Source organism: Pseudophryne corroboree, chromosome 1, assembly GCF_028390025.1.
Source record: "Pseudophryne corroboree isolate aPseCor3 chromosome 1, aPseCor3.hap2, whole genome shotgun sequence".
NCBI classification, from domain to species: domain Eukaryota; kingdom Metazoa; phylum Chordata; class Amphibia; order Anura; family Myobatrachidae; genus Pseudophryne; species Pseudophryne corroboree.
Genome location: NC_086444.1, coordinates 720,828,135 through 720,851,577, shown reverse-complemented (window position 1 = coordinate 720,851,577; position 23,443 = coordinate 720,828,135).

Below are 23,443 nucleotides of genomic sequence, written 5' to 3'. Positions count from 1 at the left end.
AGGCAGTTGAAATAGTCTGCAGTATTTACCGAATAAAACTTTAGCAAGGCAGTTGATATAGTCTGCAGTATTTACCGAATATAACTTTAGCAAGGCAGCTGAAATAGCCTGCAGTATTTACCTGTTGATGAAATGAGAGACAGGAGTCAATTTTGATATTGGTTGAAGATGTAACTAATGACATACAGGTATAACACTGCTATTGATTTTAGCTGCCACTTTATAACTAGCCACTTCATATACTAGGCACTGCAGCGTCCTAACCTATACTGAATAAATAAGACTACAGACACATGTTCATCCTGAGTACAACCCCCTCCCCCACACAGCAACCCTCCACCTTCAGCAAAAGGTGTTAATAAAATCTAACAAATGTAAGGTCAGTAAACCCCACTCAATCACCATAAGTTTTTTGCATAGTACAGATATAAATCCACTTAGAACAGCTTTCTAAACTCTTAACCGTGTAATGTAATGGGAAATAGTCTGCAGTATTTACCGAATAAAACTTTAGCAAGGCAGTTGAAATAGTCTGCAGTATTTACCGAATAAAACTTTTAGCAAGGCAGTTGAATAGTCTGCAGTATTTACTGAATAAAACTTTAGCAAGGCAGTTGAAATAGTCTGCAGTATTTACCGAATAAAACTTTAGCAAGGCAGTTGAAATAGTCTGCAGTATTTACCAAATAAAACTTTTAGCAAGGCAGTTGACTAGTCTGCAGTATTTACTGAATAAAACTTTAGCAAGGCAGTTGAAATAGTCTGCAGTATTTACCGAATAAAACTTTAGCAAGGCAGTTGAAATTGTCTGCAGTATTTACCTATTGACGAAAAGGAGAGATATGAGTTAATTTTGATATCAGTTGAAGATGTAACTAATGACATACAGGTATAACGCTGCTATTGATTTTAGCTGCTACTTTATAACTAGCCACTTCATATACTAGGCACTGGAGCGTCCTAAGGGACTGGCGTCCTAGCCTATACTGAATAAAAAATAGTGAGCACATTCCAGAAATATTGTTTTTCTCTTTACACTCTCTCTGTCCCTCTCTCCCCAAAGTAATTTGCCTCATGGGCTCAAGAGATAGCCACTTTCCTAGCCTCTATAAATTTTCCCAAAATGTCTGAAGCTCATCTTGGAGAAACCTATTACCAGTGATGAATTAGATCAGCAATTAAGTCTACTTCAATCGGGAAAAGCCCTGGCCCAAATGGGTTTACCATCTTATATTATAAATTATTCCAGTCCTCTTTAACACCTTTGCTACTCCAGGCATTAAATCAGATTGATTAGATGAAAAACTCTTCTGCCTCAATGTTCGAAGCTCACTGTTCTGACCAAATGGGCAAAGACCCAACACTATGTTCAAGCTAATGCCCTATACCCCTATTAAATGTAGACCTCAAGTTGTATGCAAAAATTCTAGCTAATTGTCTCAAACCCTGGTTGCCCATACTTGTTCATGAAGACCAAGAAGAATTTGTCCCTGGACGGGAGGCAAAGGACAACACCACTAAGATGACTGACCTAATTTACCACTCCATGGTCTCGCAAACTCCTACAATAGGATGGATTGCCAATTTATGGATGGTGTGTTTGGACATATGGGTTTAGGTCTGGTGTGTCTATCAAGGATATTAGCTTTATATAAAGTTCATAGTGCTCGGGTAAAAGTTAATGGGTCACTATCTGAACCTTTTTTTTAATCCTTAATGGGACCAGACAGGGATACCCTTTGTCCCTGAATATTTTTATACTTTGTATAAAGGCCCTTGCTCGACCTATATGATGCAACCCAAATACAGGCAGTATAAAATTAGGAGACAAAGGATTTAAATTATTTCTTTTTGCTGATGAACTATTTGCGATTATTTCCAACCCAGTGATTTCACTACCCAGCCTTACTGGGGAGTTCCAAAAACAGGATTTTAATTACCTACCGGTAAATCCTTTTTTCGTAGTCTGTAGAGGATGCTGGGGTCCAATTTAGTACCATGGGGTATAGACGGGTCCTTTGGGAACCACTGGCACTTTAAGAGTTTAATAGTGTGGGCTGGCTCCTCCCTCTATGCCCCTCCGACCAGACTCAGTCTAGAAACTGTGCCAGAGGAGACATACATACTTCAAGAGAAGGAAATACACAGATAGTGGTGAGATTCACACCAGCTCACACATAACAAAAAAGGAAAGCCAAGCTAACCAACTTGGAATGAGTCAGCAACGGCTGAACCAACAAACTTAACCAAGTAACAATGCAGGAATATGAAGCACTGGGAGGGCGCCCAGCATCCTCTATGGACTACAAGCAAAGGATTTACCGTTAGGTAATTAAAATCCTGTTTTCTCTTACGTCCTAGAGGATGCTGGGGTCCAATTTAGTACCATAGGGATGTACCAAAGCTCCCAGTACGGGAGGGAGAGTTCTGAGGTTCCTGCAGAACAGATTGACCAAACTTTAGGTCCTCAGAGGCCAAAGTATCGAACTTGTAAAACTTAGCAAATGTGTTTGACCCATAAAAAGTACCCGCTCGGAAAAGCTGAAGAGCCGAGATCCCCCAGGCAGCCGCCCAGGAAGAACCCACTTTACGTGTAGAGTGCGCCTGAACAGATTTTGGACAAGCCAAACCTGTTGAATAAGCATGCTGGATAGTAAGCCTGATCCAGTGAGAAATGGTCTACTTAGAAGCAGGACACCCAATCTTATTGGGATCATAAAGGACAAAAAGTGCGTCCGACTTCCTGTGACGAGTAGTTCTCTTCACATATATTTTCAAAGCCTGCACAACATCCAGGGACTTTGTGGTAATCAAGGTGTCAGTAGCCACTGGCACCACAATAGGTTGGTTGATATGAAAAGCTGACACAACCTTTGGAAGAAATTGCTAACGCGTTCTGAGTTCAGCCCTATCTTCATGGAAAATCAAGTAGGGGCTCTTGTGCGACAATGCCCCCAATTCAGACACATGTATTGCAGATGCAAATGCTAACAGTGTGACTCTCTTCCAAGTAAGAAACTTTACGTCCACCTCCTGTAAAGGTTCGAACCTATACGATTGCAGGAACTGCAGCACCATGTTAAGATCCCAAGGTGCCATAGAAGGCACAAAGGGTGGTTGGATGTGTAGAACTCCTTTCAAGAAAGTCTGAACCTCAGGGAGAGTAGCCAATTGTTTCTGGAAGAAAATGGACAAGACCGAAATCTGGACCTTGATGGAGCCCAAACATAGGCCCACATTCACACCAGCTTGCAGAAAGAGGAGGAAACGTCCCAGTTGAAACTCCACCGTAGGAAACTTCTTGGATTCACACCAAGGCACTTACTTTTTCAAAATCCGATGGTAATATTTAGTAGAGATGTGCACTTGAAATTTTTCGGGTTTTGTGTTTTGGTTTTGGGTTCGGTTCCGCGGCCGTGTTTTGGGTTCGATCGCGTTTTGGCAAAACCTCACCGAATTTTTTTTGTCGGATTCGGGTGTGTTTTGGATTCGGGTGTTTTTTTCAAAAAACACTAAAAAACAGCTTAAATCATAGAATTTGGGGGTCATTTTGATCCCAAAGTATTATTAACCTCAAAAACCATAATTTCCACTCATTTTCAGTCTATTCTGAATACCTCACACCTCACAATATTATTTTTAGTCCTAAAATTTGCACAGAGGTCGCTGGATGACTAAGCTAAGCGACCCTAGTGGCCGACACAAACACCTGGCCCATCTAGGAGTGGCACTGCAGTGTCACGCAGGATGTCCCTTCCAAAAAACACTCCCCAAACAGCACATGACGCAAAGAAGAAAAAAAGAGGCGCAATGAGGTAGCTGTGTGAGTAAGCTAAGCGACCCTAGTGGCTGACACAAACACCTGGCCCATCTAGGAGTGGCACTGCAGTGTCACGCAGGATGTCCCTTCCAAAAAACACTCCCCAAACAGCACATGACGCAAAGAAGAAAAAAAGAGGCGCAATGAGGTAGCTGTGTGAGTAAGCTAAGCGACCCTAGTGGCCGACACAAACACCTGGCCCATCTAGGAGTGTCACTGCAGTGTCACGCAGGATGTCCCTTCCAAAAAACCCTCCCCAAACAGCACATGACGCAAAGAAAAAAAGAGGCGCAATGAGGTAGCTGTGTGAGTAAGATAAGCGACCCTAGTGGCCGACACAAACACCGGGCCCATCAAGGAGTGGCACTGCAGTGTCTCACGCAGGATGTCCCTTCCAAAAAACCCTCCCCAAACAGCACATGACGCAAAGAAAAAAAGAGGCGCAATGAGGTAGCTGTGTGAGTAAGCTAAGCGACCCTAGTGGCCGACACAAACACCGGGCCCATCTAGGAGTGGCACTGCAGTGTCACGCAGGATGTCCCTTCCAAAAAACCCTCCCCAAACAGCACATGACGCAAAGAAAAAAAGAGGCGCAATGAGGTAGCTGTGTGACTAAGCTTAGCGACCCTAGTGGCCGACACAAACACCGGGCCCATCTAGGAGTGGCACTGCAGTGTCACGCAGGATGGCCCTTCCAAAAAACACTCCCCAAACAGCACATGACGCAAAGAAGAAAAAAAGAGGCGCAATGAGGTAGCTGTGTGAGTAAGCTAAGCGACCCTAGTGGCCGACACAAACACCTGGCCCATCTAGGAGTGGCACTGCAGTGTCACGCAGGATGTCCCTTCCAAAAAACCCTCCCCAAACAGCACATGACGCAAAGAAAAAAAGAGGCGCAATGAGGTAGCTGTGTGAGTAAGATAAGCGACCCTAGTGGCCGACACAAACACCGGGCCCATCTAGGAGTGGCACTGCAGTGTCACGCAGGATGGCCCTTCCAAAAAACACTCCCCAAACAGCACATGACGCAAAGAAAAATGAAAGAAAAAAGAGGTGCAAGATGGAATTGTCCTTGGGCCCTCCCACCCACCCTTATGTTGTATAAACAGGACATGCACACTTTAACCAACCCATCATTTCAGTGACAGGGTCTGCCACACGACTGTGACTGAAATGACGGGTTGGTTTGGACCCCCACCTAAAAAGAAGCAATTAATCTCTCCTTGCACAAACTGGCTCTACAGAGGCAAGATGTCCACCTCATCATCATCCTCCGATATATCACCGTGTACATCCCCCTCCTCACAGATTATCAATTCGTCCCCACTGGAATCCACCATCTCAGCTCCCTGTGTACTTTGTGGAGGCAATTAGAGATGAGCGGGTTCGGTTCCTCTGAATCCGAACCCGCCCGAACTTCAGGTTTTTTACACGGGTCCGAGCAGGCTCGGATCTTCCCGCCTTGCTCGGCTAACCCGAGCGCGCCCGAACGTCATCATCACGCTGTCGGATTCTCGCGAGGCTCGGATTCTATCGCGAGACTCGGATTCTATATAAGGAGCCGCGCGTCGCCGCCATTTTCACACGTGCATTGAGAGTCATAGGGAGAGGACGTGGCTGGCGTCCTCTCCGTTTAGAGAAGAGAGAGACACAGTATTTTCGGGGAGCATTATTAGGAGGAGTACTACTGTATACTACTATACTACTTGCTGAAGTGAAATTTATAGATTAGATAGTGTGACTGTAAGTGTATTATCTGACTTGTGGGGGAGACACTGACAGTGGGGAGCAGTTAGAGTCTGAGAGCAGGACTCAGGAGTACATATAACGTACAGTGCACACTTTTGCTGCCAGAGTCAGTGCCACACTGCCATTGTTGTGACCACACTGACCACCAGTATAATAATATATTTTGTGATTGTCTGCTTAGGCCTCGGAGTACTAGTTGCAAGTTGCAACGTGACCTGTCCTGAAGTGACCACCAGTTTAATAATCAATCACCACCAGTTTAATATATATATATATAATTGTATATAATATATATATATATATATATATATATATATATATAATATTGTATACCACCTACCCGTGGTTTTTTTTTTTTTCATTCTTCTTTATACATACTACTATAGTAGCTTACTGTAGCAGTCTGCGGTGCTGTGCTGACCTGACAGTGTCCAGCAGGTCCGTCATCAGTCATTACATAATAAATATATATAGTACCTGTCCGGCTGCAGTACTAGTGATATTATATTGATTTCATCTCATTATCAATAATTTATCATCCAGTCTAGACTCTATATTAGCAGCAGACAAAGTACGTTAGTCCACGGCTGTAGCTACCTCTGTGTCGGCACTCGGCAGTCCATCCATAATTGTATACCACCTACCCGTGGTTTTTTTTTTTCTTTCTTCTTTGTACATACTACTATAGTATAGTAGCTTACTGTAGCAGTCTGCGGTGCTGCTGAGCTGACAGTGTCCAGCAGGTCCGTCATCAGTCATCATTACCTAATAAATATATTATCTACCTGTCCGGCTGCAGTACTAGTGATATTATATATACATACATATATATATATTGATTTCATCTCATTATCAATCATCCAGTCTATATTAGCAGCAGACACAGTACGTTAGTCCACGGCTGTAGCTACCTCTGTGTCGGCACTCAGCAGTCCATCCATAATTGTATACCACCTACCCGTGGTTTTTTTTTTTCTTTCTTCTTTGTACATACTACTATAGTATAGTAGCTTACTGTAGCAGTCTGCGGTGCTGCTGAGCTGACAGTGTCCAGCAGGTCCGTCATCAGTCATCATTACCTAATAAATATATTATCTACCTGTCCGGCTGCAGTACTAGTGATATTATATATACATACATATATATATTGATTTCATCTCATTATCAATCATCCAGTCTATATTAGCAGCAGACACAGTACGTTAGTCCACGGCTGTAGCTACCTCTGTGTCGGCACTCGGCAGTCCATCCATAATTGTATACCACCTACCCGTGGTTTTTTTTTTTTCTTTCTTCTTTGTACATACTACTATAGAGTATAGTAGCTTACTGTAGCAGTCTGCGGTGCTGCTGAGCTGACAGTGTCCAGCAGGTCCGTCATCAGTCATCATTACCTAATAAATATATTATCTACCTGTCCGGCTGCAGTACTAGTGATATTATATATACATACATATATATATTGATTTCATCTCATTATCAATCATCCTGTCTATATTAGCAGCAGACACAGTACGTTAGTCCACGGCTGTAGCTACCTCTGTGTCGGCACTCGGCAGTCCATCCATAATTGTATACCACCTACCCGTGGTTTTTTTTTTTTCTTTCTTCTTTGTACATACTACTATAGTATAGTAGCTTACTGTAGCAGTCTGCGGTGCTGCTGAGCTGACAGTGTCCAGCAGGTCCGTCATCAGTCATCATTACCTAATAAATATATTATCTACCTGTCCGGCTGCAGTACTAGTGATATTATATATACATACATATATATATTGATTTCATCTCATTATCAATCATCCAGTCTATATTAGCAGCAGACACAGTACGTTAGTCCACGGCTGTAGCTACCTCTGTGTCGGCACTCGGCAGTCCATCCATAAGTATACTAGTATCCATCCATCTCCATTGTTTACCTGAGGTGCCTTTTAGTTGTGCCTATTAAAATATGGAGAACAAAAATGTTGAGGTTCCAAAATTAGGGAAAGATCAAGATCCACTTCCACCTCGTGCTGAAGCTGCTGCCACTAGTCATGGCCGAGACGATGAAATGCCAGCAACGTCGTCTGCCAAGGCCGATGCCCAATGTCATAGTACAGAGCATGTCAAATCCAAAACACCAAATATCAGTAAAAAAAGGACTCCAAAACCTAAAATAAAATTGTCGGAGGAGAAGCGTAAACTTGCCAATATGCCATTTACCACACGGAGTGGCAAGGAACGGCTGAGGCCCTGGCCTATGTTCATGGCTAGTGGTTCAGCTTCACATGAGGATGGAAGCACTCAGCCTCTCGCTAGAAAACTGAAAAGACTCAAGCTGGCAAAAGCACCGCAAAGAACTGTGCGTTCTTCGAAATCCCAAATCCACAAGGAGAGTCCAATTGTGTCGGTTGCGATGCCTGACCTTCCCAACACTGGACGTGAAGAGCATGCGCCTTCCACCATTTGCACGCCCCCTGCAAGTGCTGGAAGGAGCACCCGCAGTCCAGTTCCTGATAGTCAGATTGAAGATGTCAGTGTTGAAGTACACCAGGATGAGGAGGATATGGGTGTTGCTGGCGCTGGGGAGGAAATTGACCAGGAGGATTCTGATGGTGAGGTGGTTTGTTTAAGTCAGGCACCCGGGGAGACACCTGTTGTCCGTGGGAGGAATATGGCCACTGACATGCCTGGTGAAAATACCAAAAAAATCAGCTCTTCGGTGTGGAAGTATTTCAACAGAAATGCGGACAACAGGTGTCAAGCCGTGTGTTGCCTTTGTCAAGCTGTAATAAGTAGGGGTAAGGACGTTAACCACCTCGGAACATCCTCCCTTATACGTCACCTGCAGCGCATTCATAATAAGTCAGTGACAAGTTCAAAAACTTTGGGTGACAGCGGAAGCAGTCCACTGACCAGTAAATCCCTTCCTCTTGTAACCAAGCTCACGCAAACCACCCCACCAACTCCCTCAGTGTCAATTTCCTCCTTCCCCAGGAATGCCAATAGTCCTGCAGGCCATGTCACTGGCAATTCTGACGATTCCTCTCCTGCCTGGGATTCCTCCGATGCATCCTTGCGTGTAACGCCTACTGCTGCTGGCGCTGCTGTTGTTGCTGCTGGGAGTCGATGGTCATCCCAGAGGGGAAGTCGTAAGACCACTTTTACTACTTCCACCAAGCAATTGACTGTCCAACAGTCCTTTGCGAGGAAGATGAAATATCACAGCAGTCATCCTACTGCAAAGCGGATAACTGAGGCCTTGGCATCCTGGGTGGTGAGAAACGTGGTTCCGGTATCCATCATTACTGCAGAGCCAACTAGAGACTTGTTGGAGGTACTGTGTCCCCGGTACCAAATACCATCTAGGTTCCATTTCTCTAGGCAGGCGATACCGAAAATGTACACAGACCTCAGAAAAAGAGTCACCAGTGTCCTAAAAAATGCAGCTGTACCCAATGTCCACTTAACCACGGACATGTGGACAAGTGGAGCAGGGCAGGGTCACGACTATATGACTGTGACAGCCCACTGGGTAGATGTATGGACTCCCGCCGCAAGAACAGCAGCGGCGGCACCAGTAGCAGCATCTCGCAAACGCCAACTCTTTCCTAGGCAGGCTACACTTTGTATCACCGGTTTCCAGAATACGCACACAGCTGAAAACCTCTTACGGCAACTGAGGAAGATCATCGCGGAATGGCTTACCCCAATTGGACTCTCCTGTGGATTTGTGGCATCGGACAACGCCAGCAATATTGTGTGTGCATTAAATATGGGCAAATTCCAGCACGTCCCATGTTTTGCACATACCTTGAATTTGGTGGTGCAGAATTATTTAAAAAACGACAGGGGCGTGCAAGAGATGCTGTCGGTGGCCAGAAGAATTGCGGGACACTTTCGGCATACAGGCACCACGTACAGAAGACTGGAGCACCACCAAAAACTACTGAACCTGCCCTGCCATCATCTGAAGCAAGAAGTGGTAACGAGGTGGAATTCAACCCTCTATATGCTTCAGAGGTTGGAGGAGCAGCAAAAGGCCATTCAAGCCTATACAATTGAGCACGATATAGGAGGTGGAATGCACCTGTCTCAAGCGCAGTGGAGAATGATTTCAACGTTGTGCAAGGTTCTGATGCCCTTTGAACTTGCCACACGTGAAGTCAGTTCAGACACTGCCAGCCTGAGTCAGGTCATTCCCCTCATCAGGCTTTTGCAGAAGAAGCTGGAGACATTGAAGGAGGAGCTAACACGGAGCGATTCCGCTAGGCATGTGGGACTTGTGGATGGAGCCCTTAATTCGCTTAACAAGGATTCACGGGTGGTCAATCTGTTGAAATCAGAGCACTACATTTTGGCCACCGTGCTCGATCCTAGATTTAAAGCCTACCTTGGATCTCTCTTTCCGGCAGACACAAGTCTGCTGGGGTTGAAAGACCTGCTGGTGAGAAAATAGTCAAGTCAAGCGGAACGCGACCTGTCAACATCTCCTCCTTCACATTCTCCCGCAACTGGGGGTGCGAGGAAAAGGCTCAGAATTCCGAGCCCACCCGCTGGCGGTGATGCAGGGCAGTCTGGAGCGACTGCTGATGCTGACATCTGGTCCGGACTGAAGGACCTGACAACGATTACGGACATGTCGTCTACTGTCACTGCATATGATTCTCTCAACATTGAAAGAATGGTGGAGGATTATATGAGTGACCGCATCCAAGTAGGCACGTCACACAGTCCGTACTTATACTGGCAGGAAAAAGAGGCAATTTGGAGGCCCTTGCACAAACTGGCTTTATTCTACCTAAGTTGCCCTCCCACAAGTGTGTACTCCGAAAGAGTGTTTAGTGCCGCCGCTCACCTTGTCCGCAATCGGCGTACGAGGTTACATCCAGAAAATGTGGAGAAGATGATGTTCATTAAAATGAATTATAATCAATTCCTCCGTGGAGACATTGACCAGCAGCAATTGCCTCCACAAAGTACACAGGGAGCTGAGATGGTGGATTCCAGTGGGGACGAATTGATAATCTGTGAGGAGGGGGATGTACACGGTGATATATCGGAGGATGATGATGAGGTGGACATCTTGCCTCTGTAGAGCCAGTTTGTGCAAGGAGAGATTAATTGCTTCTTTTTTGGTGGGGGTCCAAACCAACCCGTCATTTCAGTCACAGTCGTGTGGCAGACCCTGTCACTGAAATGATGGGTTGGTTAAAGTGTGCATGTCCTGTTTATACAACATAAGGGTGGGTGGGAGGGCCCAAGGACAATTCCATCTTGCACCTCTTTTTTCTTTAATTTTTCTTTGCGTCATGTGCTGTTTGGGGAGGGTTTTTTGGAAGGGACATCCTGCGTGACACTGCAGTGCCACTCCTAGATGGGCCCGGTGTTTGTGTCGGCCACTAGGGTCGCTTATCTTACTCACACAGCTACCTCATTGCGCCTCTTTTTTTCTTTGCGTCATGTGCTGTTTGGGGAGGGTTTTTTGGAAGGGCCATCCTGCGTGACACTGCAGTGCCACTCCTAGATGGGCCCGGTGTTTGTGTCGGCCACTAGGGTCGCTTATCTTACTCACACAGCTACCTCATTGCGCCTCTTTTTTTCTTTGCGTCATGTGCTGTTTGGGGAGGGTTTTTTGGAAGGGACATCCTGCGTGACACTGCAGTGCCACTCCTAGATGGGCCCGGTGTTTGTGTCGGCCACTAGGGTCGCTTATCTTACTCACACAGCTACCTCATTGCGCCTCTTTTTTTCTTTGCGTCATGTGCTGTTTGGGGAGGGTTTTTTGGAAGGGACATCCTGCGTGACACTGCAGTGACACTCCTAGATGGGCCCGGTGTTTGTGTCGGCCACTAGGGTCGCTTATCTTACTCACACAGCTACCTCATTGCGCCTCTTTTTTTCTTTGCGTCATGTGCTGTTTGGGGAGGGTTTTTTGGAAGGGACATCCTGCGTGACACTGCAGTGACACTCCTAGATGGGCCCGGTGTTTGTGTCGGCCACTAGGGTCGCTTATCTTACTCACACAGCTACCTCATTGCGCCTCTTTTTTTCTTTGCGTCATGTGCTGTTTGGGGAGGGTTTTTTGGAAGGGACATCCTGCGTGACACTGCAGTGACACTCCTAGATGGGCCCGGTGTTTGTGTCGGCCACTAGGGTCGCTTATCTTACTCACACAGCTACCTCATTGCGCCTCTTTTTTTCTTTGCGTCATGTGCTGTTTGGGGAGGGTTTTTTGGAAGGGACATCCTGCGTGACACTGCAGTGACACTCCTAGATGGGCCCGGTGTTTGTGTCGGCCACTAGGGTCGCTTATCTTACTCACACAGCTACCTCATTGCGCCTCTTTTTTTCTTTGCGTCATGTGCTGTTTGGGGAGGGTTTTTTGGAAGGGACATCCTGCGTGACACTGCAGTGCCACTCCTAGATGGGCCCGGTGTTTGTGTCGGCCACTAGGGTCGCTTATCTTACTCACACAGCTACCTCATTGCGCCTCTTTTTTTCTTTGCGTCATGTGCTGTTTGGGGAGGGTTTTTTGGAAGGGACATCCTGCGTGACACTGCAGTGACACTCCTAGATGGGCCCGGTGTTTGTGTCGGCCACTAGGGTCGCTTATCTTACTCACACAGCTACCTCATTGCGCCTCTTTTTTTCTTTGCGTCATGTGCTGTTTGGGGAGGGTTTTTTGGAAGGGACATCCTGCGTGACACTGCAGTGACACTCCTAGATGGGCCCGGTGTTTGTGTCGGCCACTAGGGTCGCTTATCTTACTCACACAGCTACCTCATTGCGCCTCTTTTTTTCTTTGCGTCATGTGCTGTTTGGGGAGGGTTTTTTGGAAGGGACATCCTGCGTGACACTGCAGTGCCACTCCTAGATGGGCCCGGTGTTTGTGTCGGCCACTAGGGTCGCTTATCTTACTCACACAGCTACCTCATTGCGCCTCTTTTTTTCTTTGCGTCATGTGCTGTTTGGGGAGGGTTTTTTGGAAGGGACATCCTGCGTGACACTGCAGTGACACTCCTAGATGGGCCCGGTGTTTGTGTCGGCCACTAGGGTCGCTTATCTTACTCACACAGCTACCTCATTGCGCCTCTTTTTTTCTTTGCGTCATGTGCTGTTTGGGGAGGGTTTTTTGGAAGGGACATCCTGCGTGACACTGCAGTGACACTCCTAGATGGGCCCGGTGTTTGTGTCGGCCACTAGGGTCGCTTATCTTACTCACACAGCTACCTCATTGCGCCTCTTTTTTTCTTTGCGTCATGTGCTGTTTGGGGAGGGTTTTTTGGAAGGGACATCCTGCGTGACACTGCAGTGACACTCCTAGATGGGCCCGGTGTTTGTGTCGGCCACTAGGGTCGCTTAGCTTAGTCATCCAGCGACCTAGGTGCAAATTTTAGGACTAAAAATAATATTGTGAGGTGTGAGGTATTCAGAATAGACTGAAAATGAGTGTAAATTATGGTTTTTGAGGTTAATAATACTTTGGGATCAAAATGACCCCCAAATTCTATGATTTAAGCTGTTTTTTAGTGTTTTTTGAAAAAAAACACCCGAATCCGACAAAAAAAATTCGGTGAGGTTTTGCCAAAACGCGGTCGAACCCAAAACACGGCCGCGGAACCGAACCCAAAACCAAAACACAAAACCCGAAATATTTCCGGCGCTCATCTCTAGAGGCAATTGCTGCTGGTCAATGTCTCCACGGAGGAATTGATTATAATTCATTTAAATGAACATCATCTTCTCCACATTTTCTGGATGTAACCTCGTACGCCGATTGCTGACAAGGTGAGCGGCGGCACTAAACACTCTTTCGGAGTACACACTTGTGGGAGGGCAACTTAGGTAGAATAAAGCCAGTTTGTGTAAGGGCCTCCAAATTGCCTCTTTTTCCTGCCAGTATAAGTACGGACTGTGTGACGTGCCTACTTGGATGCGGTCACTCATATAATCCTCCACCATTCTTTCAATGGTGAGAGAATCATATGCAGTGACAGTAGACGACATGTCCGTAATCGTTGTCAGGTCCTTCAGTCCGGACAAGATGTCAGCATCAGCAGTCGCTCCAGACTGCCCTGCATCACCGCCAGCGGGTGGGCTCGGAATTCTGAGCCTTTTCCTCGCACCCCCAGTTGCGGGAGAATGTGAAGGAGGAGATGTTGACAGGTCGCGTTCCGCTTGACTTGACAATTTTCTCACCAGCAGGTCTTTGAACCCCAGCAGACTTGTGTCTGCCGGAAAGAGAGATCCAAGGTAGGCTTTAAATCTAGGATCGAGCATGGTGGCCAAAATGTAGTGCTCTGATTTCAACAGATTGACCACCCGTGAATCCTTGTTAAGCGAATTAAGGGCTCCATCCACAAGTCCCACATGCCTAGCGGAATCGCTCTGTGTTAGCTCCTCCTTCAATGTCTCCAGCTTCTTCTGCAAAAGCCTGATGAGGGGAATGACCTGACTCAGGCTGGCAGTGTCTGAACTGACTTCACGTGTGGCAAGTTCAAAGGGCATCAGAACCTTGCACAACGTTGAAATCATTCTCCACTGCGCTTGAGACAGGTGCATTCCACCTCCTATATCGTGCTGAATTGTATAGGCTTGAATGGCCTTTTGCTGCTCCTCCAACCTCTGAAGCATATAGAGGGTTGAATTCCACCTCGTTACCACTTCTTGCTTCAGATGATGGCAGGGCAGGTTCAGTTGTTTTTGGTGGTGCTCCAGTCTTCTGTACGTGGTGCCTGTACGCCGAAAGTGTCCCGCAATTCTTCTGGCCACCGACAGCATCTCTTGCACACCCCTGTCGTTTTTTAAAAAATTCTGCACCACCAAATTCAAGGTATGTGCAAAACATGGGACGTGCTGGAATTTGCCCATATTTAATGCACACACAATATTGCTGGCGTTGTCCGATGCCACAAATCCACAGGAGAGTCCAATTGGGGTAAGCCATTCCGCGATGATCTTCCTCAGTTGCCGTAAGAGGTTTTCAGCTGTGTGCGTATTCTGGAAAGCGGTGATACAAAGCGTAGCCTGCCTAGGAAAGAGTTGGCGTTTGCGAGATGCTGCTACTGGTGCCGCCGCTGCTGTTCTTGCGGCGGGAGTCCATACATCTACCCAGTGGGCTGTCACAGTCATATAGTCCTGACCCTGCCCTGCTCCACTTGTCCACATGTCCGTGGTTAAGTGGACATTGGGTACAACTGCATTTTTTAGGACACTGGTGAGTCTTTTTCTGACGTCCGTGTACATTCTCGGTATCGCCTGCCTAGAGAAGTGGAACCTAGATGGTATTTGGTAAAGGGGGCACACTGCCTCAATAAATTGTCTAGTTCCCTGTGAACTAACGGCGGATACCGGACGCACGTCTAACACCAACATAGTTGTCAAGGCCTCAGTTATCCGCTTTGCAGCAGGATGACTGCTGTGATATTTCATCTTCCTCGCAAAGGACTGTTGGACAGTCAATTGCTTACTGGAAGTAGTACAAGTGGTCTTCCGACTTCCCCTCTGGGATGACGATCGACTCCCAGCAGCAACAACAGCAGCGCCAGCAGCAGTAGGCATTACACTCAAGGATGCATCGGAGGAATCCCAGGCAGGAGAGGACTCGTCAGAATTGCCAGTGACATGGCCTGCAGGACTATTGGCATTCCTGGGTAAGGAGGAAATTGACACTGAGGGAGTTGGTGGGGTGGTTTGCGTGAGCTTGGTTACAAGAGGAAGGGATTTACTGGTCAGTGGGACTGCTTCCGCTGTCACCCAAAGTTTTTGAACTTGTCACTGACTTATTATGAATGCGCTGCAGGTGACGTATAAGGGAGGATGTTCCGAGGTGGTTAACGTCCTTACCCCTACTTATTACAGCTTGACAAAGGCAACACACGGCTTGACACCTGTTGTCCGCATTTCTGTTGAAATACTTCCACACCGAAGAGCTGATTTTTTTGGTATTTTCACCAGGCATGTCAATGGCCATATTCCTCCCACGGACAACAGGTGTCTCCCCGGGTGCCTGACTTAAACAAACCACCTCACCATCAGAATCCTCCTGGTCAATTTCCTCCCCAGCGCCAGCAACACCCATATCCTCCTCATCCTGGTGTACTTCAACACTGACATCTTCAATCTGACTATCAGGAACTGGACTGCGGGTGCTCCTTCCAGCACTTGCAGGGGGCGTGCAAATGGTGGAAGGCGCATGCTCTTCACGTCCAGTGTTGGGAAGGTCAGGCATCGCAACCGACACAATTGGACTCTCCTTGTGGATTTGGGATTTCGAAGAACGCACAGTTATTGCGGTGCTTTTGCCAGCTTGAGTCTTTTCATTTTTCTAGCGAGAGGCTGAGTGCTTCCATCCTCATGTGAAGCTGAACCACTAGCCATGAACATAGGCCAGGGCCTCAGCCGTTCCTTGCCACTCCGTGTGGTAAATGGCATATTGGCAAGTTTACGCTTCTCCTCCGACAATTTTATTTTAGGTTTCGGAGTCCTTTTTTTACTGATATTTGGTGTTTTGGATTTTACATGCTCTGTACTATGACATTGGGCATCGGCCTTGGCAGACGACGTTGCTGGCATTTCATCGTCTCGGCCATGACTAGTGGCAGCAGCTTCAGCACGAGGTGGAAGTGGATCTTGATCTTTCCCTAATTTTGGAACCTCAACATTTTTGTTCTCCATATTTTAATAGGGACAACTAAAAGGCACCTCAGGTAAACAATGGAGATGGATGGATACTAGTATACTTATGGATGGACTGCCGAGTGCCGACACAGAGGTAGCTACAGCCGTGGACTACCGTACTGTGTCTGCTGCTAATATAGACTGGATGATAATGAGATGAAATCAATATATATGTATATATAATATCACTAGTACTGCAGCCGGACAGGTATATATTATATATTTATTATGTAATGACTGATGACGGACCTGCTGGACACTGTCAGCTCAGCAGCACCGCAGACTGCTACAGTAAGCTACTATAGTAGTATGTATAAAGAAGAAAGAAAAAAACAACAACCACGGGTAGGTGGTATACAATTATGGATGGACTGCCGAGTGCCGACACAGAGGTAGCTACAGCCGTGGACTACCGTACTGTGTTTGCTGCTAATATAGACTGGACGATAATGAGATGAAATCAATATATATGTATATATAATATCACTAGTACTGCAGCCGGACAGGTATATATTATATATTTATTATGTAATGACTGATGACGGACCTGCTGGACACTGTCAGCTCAGCAGCACCGCAGACTGCTACAGTAAGCTACTATAGTAGTATGTATAAAGAAGAAAGAAAAAAACAACAACCACGGGTAGGTGGTATACAATTATGGATGGACTGCCGAGTGCCGACACAGAGGTAGCTACAGCCGTGGACTAACGTACTGTGTCTGCTGCTAATATAGACTGGATGATAATGAGATGAAATCAATATATATTGATAAAGCTAAATATTTATCTTATATAATACCCTTTATGAGGTCTAAGAACACTGTACGCTATCTACGTATTAAGTACCGTAAGGGTACGCACGTTGCGTAACAATCGCTTAGCCGTAGTCGAGACGCTCAAGCGTCACGTTCGCTCACGGCCAAGAGATCACGGGCAGGCACGCTATTGGCTGCTGACTAACTTAATGATTCGCTATAGCGTAGCGGACGCTCGGGACCACGAGGAGATCACCAGCGGCGCTGACGCTCACAATGTTAAACCTTTGTATCTAAACTATAAACCGTGTATTGTGCTGTAAAACCTTAGTGTAGAGATAGGGTGTAGATGCAACACAGTATAACCTTATTACCTTTAAAGCTGTTCTAGCGTCACCGACGCTCTGAGAATACTTAACACTATAAGAAATACACGGATACCTGGGCTTAGGGTCCAACGCCTAATATATATATATATATTTTGAATGATATACTTGCAAAAGAATTAATACAAATACAAATCATACACTACAATATAACATAGACTACCTAACCAGATAACTACACAGGAAATATAATACAATTACTATTTAAAGGAAAATAAGAGAGAAAGAGGAGAAGGGAGAGAGAGAGAGAAATTGGCCCATAATAACAAGAAGATCAATATAGTTGCGGAGAAAAACTTACGCACAAAGGAAACGATCGCATGCGCCTCTGGACATCCAGCTCCCGATTTTCAGCAATGATAACCGTTGAAGAGTGAGAGCTGGATGTGATCGGCTTGTCTATTTATGCCCCACACACAATACAATTCAATGGTCCCTACAATCTCATTGTTCATTGGACACAGGAATTCGGCTTCGCATTATAACAAAAGGTCATAGGTTGATTCATACAGGTGGGCTGTGACTGCTTCCAACTGTTCAGGTGGGTGGGACACTGAGTTTCCCGCCGCATGACTAAATAAGAACAAATAATAGTAAATGGACATAAACTTCTTATGTCCATAACTATTCGCACGAGCGATTAATCCGCTCCAAACCAACACCGGAATATTGCTATTTAAATACTCTTCCGATGGGTACCAAACACCACTGTATGACCCCTGTTAGACCCTTCGTACAATACAAAGAGGGATCTCTCTGTTCAGGAACATGCTATGTTAACTAAACTTTCAGAATCTATCAAAGGGACCATGATCTACAAAATACATTATATAGTGAAAATATGTAACGATTGAGTCGCACGCTACGATCACATAAACTCTACCGTAAATACGCATACCGTGCGCCTGCGGGTGCCCGCGACTGTGAGTATGCGCACGTACGGGAGAGCGTACGCATGCGCAGCACGGACCTGTGTGAGGTGCAAATATGGTAGTGTGCATAGAGATATTTTTCTGACTTTGACAGTCCACCCTTTGGCAGTCAACAATAACTGCCACCTTCTAAAACATTTCAAAAAGAGAAAAATATATGTCAGGGGTTAATGCATTTACATGGTTGGGTAGGGGAGGAGAGGAGAAGGTAGGAAAAGGGTATGACCTAGTGAGATAGAAGAAGCATGTGTGTATGAATCCGTGCTTGGGGGTCATGTATCATCGTGCCGTACGTGTTTTAAATCAAGCTTCGAGGTATTGCGAAGTATACATTTGAATTCCTTCTTATCCCGTGGTACGGGTCTGTGGATGGGCTGTCAAACTTTACCGAGCTCTTTTCGGCTTTGGTTGTAACAAAATGGGGGAGCACATTTTAGTTGATGATACATGAATGGGGGAGATATGTGATTGCTGATATCTGTGCCTGTATTCCCTATCGACTATGTGTGTCATTACCTGAGGGTTGTAGAAATGAAGAAAAGACATAATTACGGTAAATGCGGTGGTATTCTATGTCAAGTAAATGTACATTCGTCGCTTGAGGTCTTGTTTGGTGTCTGTTGAATGCAGTCTTCTTTGTGCTTTTGCCCATAAGGTGCGAGCAAAAGCTGTCAATGTCCATAGATTTACAAAAGTGTTGGGCTAGCGTAATTTTAAAATTTCTAGGGAAACTGGGGATCCATGGCATAGTTCATCAAAAATCTGTGTATCAGGTTGTCAAAACTTCTTCTTTAATCCCTCTGTTGTCTGTATATCGGCTCATCAAATTCCTCGTCCAAGTGGGTCTTTTTACCTTGGAGGAAACGGAAAAACAGGTGAAAGAAACGGACCGTAGAAATCGCATTTTCATCACATTATTGTTTCTACATTTGGGTCATAAATCAAGTCCATTGGAATTACAGTTTCCTCACTCCTTAAACTCATTACCCTAGTACGACGATTGCACCTCATTAAAGCCTGACCGCATCTAAATATCAAACCAATCGTTATGATAACACCTAAGATACATAGGAGAAACTTCCCAACATCCATTATGACTCCTTGAGCCCAGTCTCCTAAACCAGAGAACCAATTTCGCGGGTTCAACCATGACACCCAACCAGTCAGCTCATTACCTACAGCAGCAAGAGTGAGATTGTGTCTCCTGCGAAATTCCCACTTCAGTTGGAGAATATCGTCCATCTTTTGGTCTATGACCTCGACCGGGTCCTCGGTGCTATTCGTAATATATGTGCAACATTTCACGCTGTATTGTGTTGCCAGTGTGACACAGTATCCGCCTGTCACTGCTGTGAGGTAATTAAGAACCATTCTATGCTGTACCAGTTCTGTTCTATAAGCCTGAAGTTCTCTTCCAGTATACCTAAACGTGTCATCATACATTTCAGTGATATTATCTAACAAATTGGCGAGCGCAGATATGTATTTATAATTCAACACTCCTCTGGCAGTGCGAGTGATGTCTAACGCGATTAGAAACTGAATCCCGGTGGATTCATGGATCATGTCAGAGGCCGGATGCTCTGTTCTTTCTATCAGGTGCCGTTTAACTACGTGTTCGTAATGGGTGTGAGTATAAGGAGTTTGGGCAACACGGTGTATGTCTTTCATTTTGTCATGTGATACAGTCATTACTTCAGGCAGTACTTTTCCAATATAACACAATCCTTCAGAGTTTGGGGCAAGCCATTTATACGCCTTTCTCCCGCATATGAAATATGCATCATCGGGGAGAACATATGGGACGGAGTAGGACATAACCATATTACACACCTTCCATGTGAAATCTCCTAACCCTAATTCTTCCATCTGCTTAGTACACGTATCAGGTTGTACGATATGTGCACAGTATCCTGGTGATACCTCTCCAACTCTCGTAATCCTATTTCCTAAGGTATACCTATACCGGAAAGATTTTCCTCTACTGGCTATGTGGCGTATAAGCTCTGTATCTGTAGGCATTCTATCTGCTCTATGCGAAAAGGTCATGGTTTGATTACTCCATGACACTTCCCAATTTCCCGGCTTTCGGGGATTGGAGATGTTAAAACATAATAGGGACCTATCCACATGGTATTGGTGGAGCTTCAAACTAGGAGGGCTGGAGATATTAAACCTCCTGTCCACCGGTCTCCCACCACTTAACTCAAGTACCTCCCCTAACGTTAAAGGAAATGGTACTAGCCCTGATTTGCTATGACCTTGAGGTACTTGAGAGCATACCCAACAATCTGTTTTATTTAACACACTACTCACTAAGGAGTGATAGTCACTCAATGGATGCCGGTCCATATGGATATTAAAACTGGATTGGCATTTCTTTATGCACCCATCCTCAATGACATTGTTACAGAGCCGACAGATACAGTTTTCTTCAGCTAACAATCCTTCACAATTCCTTCTATGGTCAATGCTATCAGATCGTTTTCTGATACTCGCCTTTGCTTGTTGATTATGTTGTTCTTGGAAAACTACGCCTCCATCTCTGTCATCAGAACCCATTCCAGAACCTCTCTCGACCTCCATGGTACTCTCGCCGGAACAGACTGCTCTGGTCAACATCATGGTCAACAGGAAAATCCGGATCACAGTCTCTTGGGGCAAGTCCATCTTGTAGGAGGAAACGGAGAAGAATGAGAAGGGGGAAAAAAAAAAAATTTGAGGGAGAGGGGATGGGAAGTTGGAGAAAAACAATAAAAGGGAACAGGGGATCGACAACTGCTTTTGGTCTTGTGATTTTCAATGCTCAGGTGCCGCCTCAATCTTCCTGGAACAGACACTCCAGTGATACAACCTCTACCGTCTGTTCCTTATCACGGGACCTCTCTCGATCAGCAACCTTTTTACAGTGGGACGAATGAACCCAAGTCTCTCTCTCAGCAACCTTCAATGCTGTAGTGCTAGTCAATAAGACCTGGTATGGTCCCTCCCATCTGTCAATAAGGCAACCTGAGCGTAGAAAATTCCGTATCATTACATAATCCCCAGGTTCAATGTCATGACAATTACTATCTGGTAAATCAGGAATCACTAACTTCAGATTATCATTTTGATTCCTCAACTGTTTACTCATGTTAATCAAGTATTTTACAGTCACTTCATTGTTACACTTCAAATCATCCTGAGGGTTAATCATAACATGCGGTTGTCGACAAAACAAGATTTCAAAGGGAGACAGATTAAGAGGGGACCTGGGAGTGGTTCTGATGCTGTACAGTACAATGGGTAAAGCTTCTGGCCATGTCAATCCTGTCTGTCACGATCCGGGTATCTGGACGCCATTACTTACCCTTCAGATGCCTCCTAAGGCTGGCTCAGCGTTCCAGGACCGGATTCCGCTGTTCCTGAGTTTCCACATGCAGAATGTCAGAGTGGTGATTTCATCAGCCGCGGCCTCCGCTGTGCCCGCGTGGTTAAATGTGCGCTTGTCAGTCTGGCGTCTCCTGTCTCCTGTGGCCGGCGTCGCCATTACTGTTTCAATTCTCACATGGATTACAAACCAAACTTCCCTCCAAGTGTCTGCATGGGCGCAGCCATCTTGGATTTTGTCATCTGATTATTTCCACCAATCTGCTGTCTGTATTGTTGATTTGCATAATTGCCTAGCCAACCCCTTCCTTGCTGCAGGTATAAGTATGCTGTGCCTGAGCAAGGAAGGCGTCAGTGCTTTGGTTGTCTAACCTAGTTCCAGTTTGTCTCTCTCCTGTGGTTGTCTTCCAGGTTCCAGCTCCTGTCTCCAGACTTCTGCTATAGAGACCCGCACCAGCATTCCATCTGCGGTGTAGCCTGACTCCCCGATCCATTCTGGACTCACCTGCTTCCAGCTACAACAATCACCTGCTTCCAGCCCAGCTTCCAGCAGTGTACAGCTTCTCTTAAAGGGCCGGTGTCCTTTCTGCAGTTTACCACTCTCCACCGGTATTATTATTTCCCCGCTCTCAAACAATCACCTGCTTCCAGCCCAGCTTCCAGCAGTGTATAGCTTCTCTTAAAGGGCCGGTGTCCTTTTCTGCAGTTTACCACTCTCCACCGGTATTATTATTTCACCGCTCTCAAACTCCAAACTTCATTATTATTTCATCGCTCTCAAGTTCGTTTATTATTTAACTGGTTCCAGCCAGTATCCACTCCGTACCAACAACAGTCTGGTTCCAGCCAGTATCCACAGCAGCCGTTTTACCTTCAGCAGCCCAGCCTTTCCTGGAACATCAGCTGGTACGATCCTGGGTTCTCTCCATTGCTACAGTCAGGCCTGGTAAGGACTTTCCAACTAGAAGATTATAAGAACTGTCTCACACTACCAGTGCCTGTGGCCCTTGCCACCCTGTAGTACCCAGGAATTGTATTTATCCTCTGTTGACTTTTATGTTTCCTTTACTGCTGCTGTGTTACGGAATTTGTCATAATAAACATCATTGACTTTTATCCTGGTTGTCGTGGTCACGCCTTCGGGCAGTTATTCTACATGTTACTTACATGTCTAGGGGTCTGATACAACCTCCCAGGTTCCGTTACATCTCAGCCCCTACAACTGAGGCTGCCTCCTGTCAGCTCAGGCCCTCAGTTGTGACAGTAAGCACTGACCTAATGAATCCAGCCGGAGACCAGGATCAAGCGGCCAGGCCTATGCAAGAACTGGCAGCCCGACTTGAACATCAGGAGGCTGCACAGGGCCACATCATCCGCTGTCTCCAGGATCTCTCTACACGGCTGGATGGGATTCAAACGACCCTCCGTGGACCTGGCACGTCCGGTGCGTCCACTACAGTGACACCAGCTGTAACCCCACCCACCTTACCCATTTCCAGTCCACATCTTCATCTTCCAACGCCAGCAAAATTTGATGGATCTCCAAGGTTCTGCAGGGGATTTCTCAATCAATGTGAAATCCACTTTGAGCTTCTACCTGGCAATTTCTTCAGTGACCGTACCAAAATTGCCTATATCATCTCCCTTCTCAGTGGCTCAGCCCTTGACTGGGCATCACCTTTATGGGAGAAGTCTGATCCCCTGCTATCCTCCTATACTGACTTTGTAGCTACATTCAGGCGCATCTTCGACGAGCCAGGCCGGATAA